This window comes from Onychostoma macrolepis, chromosome 04 (genome assembly GCF_012432095.1).
Source record: "Onychostoma macrolepis isolate SWU-2019 chromosome 04, ASM1243209v1, whole genome shotgun sequence".
Lineage (NCBI taxonomy): Eukaryota > Metazoa > Chordata > Actinopteri > Cypriniformes > Cyprinidae > Onychostoma > Onychostoma macrolepis.
Window position 1 is genome coordinate 2794212 of NC_081158.1, and position 8384 is coordinate 2802595.

General features: G+C 37.0%; 1 long non-coding RNA gene and 1 pseudogene across 1 annotated transcript; one reads left to right on the top strand and one right to left on the bottom strand.

The window, feature by feature from the left end:
* Window positions 1-275: 275 nt before the first annotated feature.
* LOC131538298 (uncharacterized) lies at window positions 276-3842 on the bottom strand. Its single transcript, XR_009270526.1, has 3 exons — window positions 2563-3842; window positions 2405-2475; window positions 276-2299 (listed from the first exon to the last, which is right to left on the bottom strand). It is a non-coding gene; the product is annotated as an uncharacterized LOC131538298 (long non-coding RNA).
* Window positions 3843-3885: 43 nt separating this feature from the next.
* Window positions 3886-8131, top strand: LOC131539215 (uncharacterized; annotated as a pseudogene).
* Window positions 8132-8384: the final 253 nt, after the last annotated feature.

Below are 8384 nucleotides of genomic sequence, written 5' to 3' on the forward strand. Positions count from 1 at the left end.
CCCAATGTTATTCTGTTATTCGGTCATTTTTAAAGACTGATTAAGGGACTCAGATATTTCACATAATATGGTAATTTAATCTCTACACCTGCCACTATCAGTCTTGGAATTTTGTTAGTCAGGAGATGAAGACATACAGTAGATAAGCACCTTAATTAAGAACATGACTGATTGGTCTAGTGGTTAATTTTTTCGTCTGGACTGCAGAGGTTCTGGTTTCTAATTCAACCAAATATAACTTTTTATTGTAATAAACCAAGATTGCATATGTACGTCAGTGGATGGGTGTTACACTTTAAAAATAGAATGCAATAAAAGATGCTGGGAGACGAGAGTAGCGGAAACACAGACACATTTATTGACCGTTCTGTATTTGAAAAAAAAAAAAAGCTAACTCCGGAATTCAGACAGCGACAACCACAAACTCTCCACTCCAGCAGAGAGAATCTGCATGAGAGCATTGGTGACCAAGATGGCCCTAACCCTAACTCTACCCCACACCTGAGAGCGATTAAGAGAGAGAGAGATAAAGACAAAACACATGTTCTACATACACACAAACAATATGTCTGAGAAGGCCATCACATTGGGAGATATATTTTGCTTTTTTATTTCCTGGAAAAGAGCGTTAGCTGCAGAATAAATTGCGGACACTAAACAACACTGATAACAACCACAATGAACATTTATCATAAAATTCAAAATAACACATTCCAGCGCTGCATCGCCAATCAAAACATACACAGATCAGTGGAAATAGAAACTCCAACTCAAGAACTGGAGATGTTTCCTCCAGTGTTGCTGCAGAGTTTTTAAAATCAAATTTAAGACTTAAGACTTTTTTCAAGACCGGTGGCCTGTACCATGAAGCTGGTTTTGGTGGCTAGCCAGGTAAGTTATAGTTTAGTTTGCCTCAACCCCAGGTATTAGGCTCCATGAAAGTTGATCGGCTTTTAGCTGTGTTCATTGACATGGCAATTTACAATGCATGGCTAACCTGCTGCATAGCAGGTTTTGTTCTGGATTACAGATTGCTAACAGATGCTGAACCAATCAGCTGAGAGTAAAATGACATCTCTGCCATCAAGTCACTCCCCCGTGTCTCTTAAAGCAAACTTTACAAATAAAATCTTAGAAATTCACAAAATCAAATTATTTGAGAATCTAAGTGTAGATTTTCAGCAGATAGTGTTCTATTTTATTTAAAATGTTATTGCTTTCCGTTTACATTCTTTCAAGATTGTAACTTCTCTTTCTTTCTTTTTTTCAGATTAGCCACAAATGAGGGGTTTTCACTAAGATCAAATAAAGCAATATATGAACTTCAGCAAACAGTATTTCTTTTGTCACATTTATTCAACCAATGAAAATATGTTCTTAATTATATAGGAGAAAGAAAAAACAACAAATCTCGAAACCTAGTCCTTGATTTTACACCAATTTTAAGAAATTGTCTTAAAGTTCTTATCTGAGAAACGATGATCCATCCTGTGGCAAAAAGGAGTTATTCATTCCGAAGAAAAACACTGAGTGCGTTGAAATGTGTTGCTCCGCTTTATAGTTGACATCTCCGACTGGTAACGTTTGACTTGGGTAAAGTTGGTTTTATATTCGCACATTCACAACATTTCCGCGTTCAATAACTTTCTAATTAAATGTGCAAAAATTTTATTTTGCAAATTCTAATCAGCGACATCATTATTAACCTACTACCTTTTTTTCACCATTGAACAAAATAGCCAAGTATTGTTTTAATGTCATATTTACTTGCGAATGTCCGTTGAATGTCCAATGAAGAGCGGTAAGCAAGATAGGGACCGTCTAAAAAGTTCTCTTTTTTTTTTATTGTGTGCAAAGAGACAATTACTTTTATCACAAATATCACTCACATTATGCCTTCTAATGCTCCTTTAGCAACAATAAAAATAAAAAAAACCCTGCAATATAATTATGCCGTTTGAAGAGACGTTTAGGAAATGACAAATAGTGAACTTGTACATGAAGTGTAATTTTGAAACAATACATGCAACTGGGAAATCATGTGTAATCTCCTGAACATAGTTAATGTCTAATTTAAATTTATAATGCTTTTTATTTATTTCTTTGCCTCAAAATGAGCAAGAACTGTGTTGATGTTAATGATGACATATTTGATTTATTTCTATAGGTTTTGAAAGCATGGATCGACTGCTCCAAAGCAAGTTGGAACATCTTGTCTGGACCCTGTTTGTTCTTCTGGTAGCAGATTAATGTTGAGGCACTGAACATGAAACTACCTCTGGCATAATTCACATTGAGTCTGGAAGGGAAATGGGACATGTTGTTAGATGTATTAAAAAAAGTGTTGGAATTATTAAATGTAGTTGTGAAAACAGTCAACAGGCAGAAATGGCATAGTGAATACCCAGATGCATTGCTTCTCTGTTTGGGCTCTTTCTTTTTCTCCACACACAGAGCAGTACTCCTCTCTTCACACTGCAATTATTTGAATGTAGATAGGATTATAATTCATCTGTCTGTGTCTGACATGGAAATATATTGTTCTTTCAAAGTACTTTATACCTGATGCCAGCAAAATTTCATTGGCCACATTTTTCCTGTAGTGGCACATCATCTCCTTATATTAATGCTGTCAGGATTTTTTGGGAACTCTTCCACCACTGTTTCGCCATCTAGAAGGACAGCAATGAAAATTAATAGACACAGTGTCATATGGGAAAAGGTGAAGACAGTGTTTATGTAAACCACTTTCCCCCTCCATTTCCCAGCATCACAAAAGCCCTATTCGGACTAGTTTTCCAGGGGGTCGTTAGAGAAATGTGTGTTTCACAGACGTACTTAGTGATTTTAATCCCGTCCGAATCTGCCACGTCTGTGTTTTTCTCACACAACCTCTGTAATAATTCCAGAGCAAATTACCTACTGTTTTTCAGCAAACTCAGTGATCCTCTGAGAAAACTAATCCCGTCCGAATGCGATGTCTGTGATTGCCGTGGAGATTTTTTTTCACAACGCGTTTCCTTGTGTGTTTTGGCCAACGTGAATTACCGTAGACGCTCTTACCGCGCGCACATATGATATAATTGCCTCCTGGCAAGGAAAAAATAAGTAAATCAATAATAAAATCAACAGTCAGATCACGTAAACCATTCAGACTGGCTATTGTAATATCTGCGTCAGGTAAAATTACTCGCGTTCATTTCTGCACTCAATTAAATAATGTTTTAATTACATATGCACCTTTATGAAAATTAAACACAGGTTTACTACAAATAAATAACTAAAGTAAAACTAAAGCAACCACACATTAACATGGTTTTGCTATACTAGCCATTTAGCTTCACCATGGTATTTGTAGTAAAACTGTTATACTAATGGTAATCAATCCGAATGACACGCAATGCACGCAAACAGAGCGCGTGACCTCTGAAACGCTCAGATGTCCAAAACAGCCCCTCCACCTCTGTAATAAACATGGAGATGTTAGTCCCGTCCGAATTGGTACATGAAAATCACAGACTTCAGGTGATAAGAATCGAAACTCAAACGTAGTTTAGAAAACTAGTCCCGTCCGAATAGGGCTAAAGACACCACAGTTGGAATCATCCTCCTGAAATTAATGTTTGGATTGTGCCAGGTTTCCACCAAGTCCTCTCTTCCATACTTATTTTTTCTCATTTGGAAAAATTCTCTGTTTTTGGAAAAATGCAGTGTGTGTGTTTATTGTGGTTTTAAAGGGATAGTTCACCCAAAAATGAAAATTAGCCAAAGATTTACTCACCCTCAGGGCATCCTAGGCGTGTCTGACATTCCTCTTTCAGATGAACACATTTGGAGTTATATTCAACATTGTCCTGTCTGTTCAAATCTGTATAATTGCAGTGAATGGTGCCCCTGTTTCTGAATCCGAAAAAAAGTACCCATCCATCGCGAAACTACTCCACACGGCTCCGGGGTGTTAATAAAGGACTTCTGAAGCGAAACGATGCGTTAGTTTAAGAAAAATGTCGATTCTTAAAACTTTATAAACCGTTTAGTCCAGCTTCCTGTCTCGAGCAGGCGCGCTCCCAACAAGGCGGTTGAGAGTATGACGTAGGCGCCGCGAAAGGCGCAACGTAAACTCCGGGGAGAAGCACGTAGTCTCGTTAGTGTAAGCTCCTGAGAGAAGCGTGTAGTCTTGTGAGAAACAAGTTTTGTTTACCTCACAGGCAAAGCATTTGAACAAGTATATTGTATCTGTTTTAAAATGGTGCGTTTCATGTCAATACCCGGGATGTTTCAATAAGGCTAAATGTTTAAGATTACGTGCACCTGTATCAAAGGGAGATGGACCATTAACATTTCACAAATTACCTGTAAATGATCCTGAGCGACTGAAGCTATGGCTGCTCGTTATTCGTTGGGATGTAAATACTCCCATTGAAAAACTTCATGGATGCAGGCTTTGCAGTGAACATTTCAGCGCTGATGATTACGAGCCAGAGAAGGGAAAGTCAAAACGTCTTCTGAAATCGTCCGCTGTGCCTGGCCCCATGCTGTTGTTTCAGCCAAATGAGGTAAATTAATCCTCTGGGGTCCGAGGTCATTTTGGGGCCCTTGAGATGTTTTGACATGCCCTGATATTTGTGCTTATTTCAGCTACTTAAAAGATACTATTGACCAACATGTAATTTTTTTTGTATTCAGCACAAACTGTGCTACAATAATATGTGACCAGGATGGATGTACATGTTTGCATTTTTTAGAAAAAAAATATTATGCGTGGTTTGTAAGTTTTGGGAAAACAAATGTAGCTGAAATAAGGCCATAAAACCCACACTAAATAGTCCTGAACAAGACTTTTGAGTAATCAGTCTTGTAGGCTAGAATATTTACTTCAAAATTATGTGAAAATCATTCTGCTTACTCATTCACAGAAAACAATATATTGATTTAAAATTTTCAAGACATGTTTTGTGACCGAGGGTCTATATGCGAGGGAGTGGCAATGGCCTTGAATATTAAGTGAGTCTCACCTGAGAGACAAAGGGCCCTCCCCTATGGGCCCCTAATGGCCCATCAGTGTGACTGTGACTGTGAGGCAGGTAAGAGAGAATGTGAGGAGATTGAAAAAAAGGGTTTTTTAAATTATTTGTGTTTTATTTACAACACAGTATAATCAAAACATACATAATGAAGGTCAAAGACACATTATTGTGCACACTGATCTAACCACAGAGATGTGAACAGACTTTGAGTCATTCCTGCAGCAGATTCTGTTCAACAAGTGAAACAAGTAAATTATACCTGATATTTATGTGTGTTATTTAAGTGTTTCTACTTCTTTCCATGGATTCAAGAAGAAAAAAACATAATCAGTAGAAAAGGAGCTTGTTTTGACATAGAATATCAGTGTAGTTGAACATCTGATGTTGGTGCAGCGCTCTCAGAGGAAAACAGTTTGAAGAGACATCAGGATACATCTGGTGCTGGTATCTGATTCAATAAAATACAAACAAAAAAACATGTGTGAGCATGTTAACATCAGGAACATCTGTATATATATATCATAAATATCATATATATCACTATCATAAAAAAGAGAAAGAAATCTTATATCTGAGAAACTAATTATTATTGTTTAGCACGTTATTAAAATCTATTTCTGAACAGAGTAGGCTATTAATAATAAACATGTACTAAACATACTTGAGACTCGTAGCATTCATCATGTTACAGTGTACACTCGTATTACTTTTATTGTTTTATATAGAGCATGAAAACATCATAGCGCTGTAAGAAATTTAAATACAATGAATTATCTTATTCAAAATGTTTTACACGATTTCAAACATTGTAGTCAGGAATTATAGTTTGGGAAAAACCCAACTATGATTTTGTAGTCATATAGTCTAGTATGTATGATTTTATAGTAGCCTATGATATGATTCTGTAGCCTCAGACTCAAGCATGCTTTGTACTATAAAAAATGATATTTTATATCTGACAAACTAATTATTATTGTTTAGCACGCTATTAAAATCTATTTGTGAACGGAGTATTAATAATAAACATGGTCTAAACATTCTTAGACGCGACAGCATTCATCATGTTGTCGTTTGGGGGAAAACCCAGCTAACTGTTAGTAAATCTGTTCAAGTTTATGTCACAATAAAACGGTAACTAATGTAAAAAAGAAACATTACTTACTCATCTCCTCTGCTGGATGAAATCGTTTACATTTACAATTTCAATTTTATGGTGGATTATTGTAGGACACAAAGGATGCTGTTCAGGCTCAGCCAAGTCCAGCAACAGACCCCATACATGAGGACACAGATTTACAGGGGGCGTCAGCCTTTTTTATGGATGTGCCACAGTCAACTCCAGTTAAAACAAGCAACATTGAGCAAAGTGAGGGAACTGACACAGGACTCCTGCTGACACTTCTGAGTCCAGAACCAGCTGCCAGTAAGACTCATCTGTCTACATCTGGGACATACATTGCCTTACCCCCCGTACGGTCCTGTCAATCAGTAAGTAATCATATGTGTTTTGTCATTCATTACTTTGGCCTGTGTTTGTAATGCTTGTAGGATTTCATTTTTAATAATAAATCACATCATGGCAGTCTCCTGTCTGTCATGTAGGATAAGCCAGCACAGAGTCCAACACAGTCTGAAGAAAATGACCTTGACATCAGTATGCTTTCATTAGAATGTCCTTCAGACAAGGACACAAGTTTCTCCAACTTCTGCGGAAGAGAGAGAAGGTGAGATGTGGAAAGAAAGAAAATAGATCGTGAATGAGTCCAATCTGAAGGAGCTGTTCAAAAGATGTCAGGAATGTGGAGCCATAATCACCACAACCCAAGAAATATCCTCGGGGAGTCTCATCCAAGTGCGGTGGGAATGTGAAAAAGGACATCAGGGTCACTGGAAGTCTTGTGCAGACGGTGTTCTTTTCACTGGAGCCATATATACCGACATTGCTGAATGGGCTGCATTAATAAACTTACAGGTGCCAAAGAAAACAACATTTTACACAATGCAGTCATCGTACCTCATTCCTGTTGTTGATGCTGCATACACAGAGAAACAGGCAGCCATTATAGATGACTTACGCATTCAGAATGCACACCAGAAGGGACTACATTTATCGGGGGATGGGAGATCAGACAGGTAATTTAATTAGCTTTATTAAAAATGTTATACTACAAATGAAACACTAAAGTTAATGTTTTTTGTATGCCTTATGTTCTACAGCCCTGGATTTTCTGCAAAGTACAACACGTACAGTCTTATGGATGACGATTCAGATAAAATTGTTCACTTTGAGTTGGTGCAGGTGAGTTAGATGCTGATAATGTAAATGTCGTATTAATCTTTTCGCAATAAAAAGTAAGTCTTGCAACATTGTAACTAGTAAAAATGTGATAATTGCATATTCAATATGCAGTTAATTTGATTTACTTTTACCTTTCAGAAAACATGACAAAAAACGTTAAATATGTTTGAGCATTATTTGAGAAATATGTTTTTATGTCTCTCTTATATCTGTAGGTAACAGAAGCATCTAGCTCTGTGGCTATGGAACCCATTGTTCTAAAAAGAAGCCTAAGCAAAATCCTGGAGAAAGGAATAAAAGTCGATGTGCTGACCACAGATAGATCACCATCTACCCGAAAGATAATGCGGGTGGATTATCCCTTCGTACAACATGAGTTTGACATTTGGCATGTAGCAAAGGGTTGGTAATTGTCTCATGAGTAATTAATTTATAAACATGATTTACCAATTTTCTTATGTGTCAGGAAAATATTATCTGTGCTCGTTTCTGCTCCAAATGTAGATCCAGTATTTAAGTATTTAAATTGTTGCTAATTGCTGTTTTGATTGTGTCAAAATTCCATGATTAATGTTACAATTTTAAAAAAGTGGGAAAAAATTATTCACTGAATATAAAAGTTTCTCTCCTGTTTTATCAGGGCTATTGAAGAAATTGCTGTCCTTGTCAAGATACAAGGACAATAGAGATCTCCAGCCCTGGATCAAGTGCATATGCAACCACTTGTGGTATTCCTGTTCAAGTTGTGGAAGTGACCCTGATGTAAGTTTTACATTTTGCACTGATTAATGATGAAGTTGGAGGGCAAATTAAAATTGACTTACCGATTTAAATTGTCTTGGACAAAGGTCTCCTGAAGGACCTGCGCCAGATGTCCCTGTTTAAGCATACAGGTATGTTAAAACAACAGCAGTGTGTTTATATGTGGCAAGTGATATTTGTGTAACACCTGACTAAATATGTGTATTTTACAGGCACACTTGAAGTTTTCCATTCTGTGCTACTCAAGTACTGTCAGAAGAACGTGCATTTCCATTATTCATCAATGTTAGCCCGTA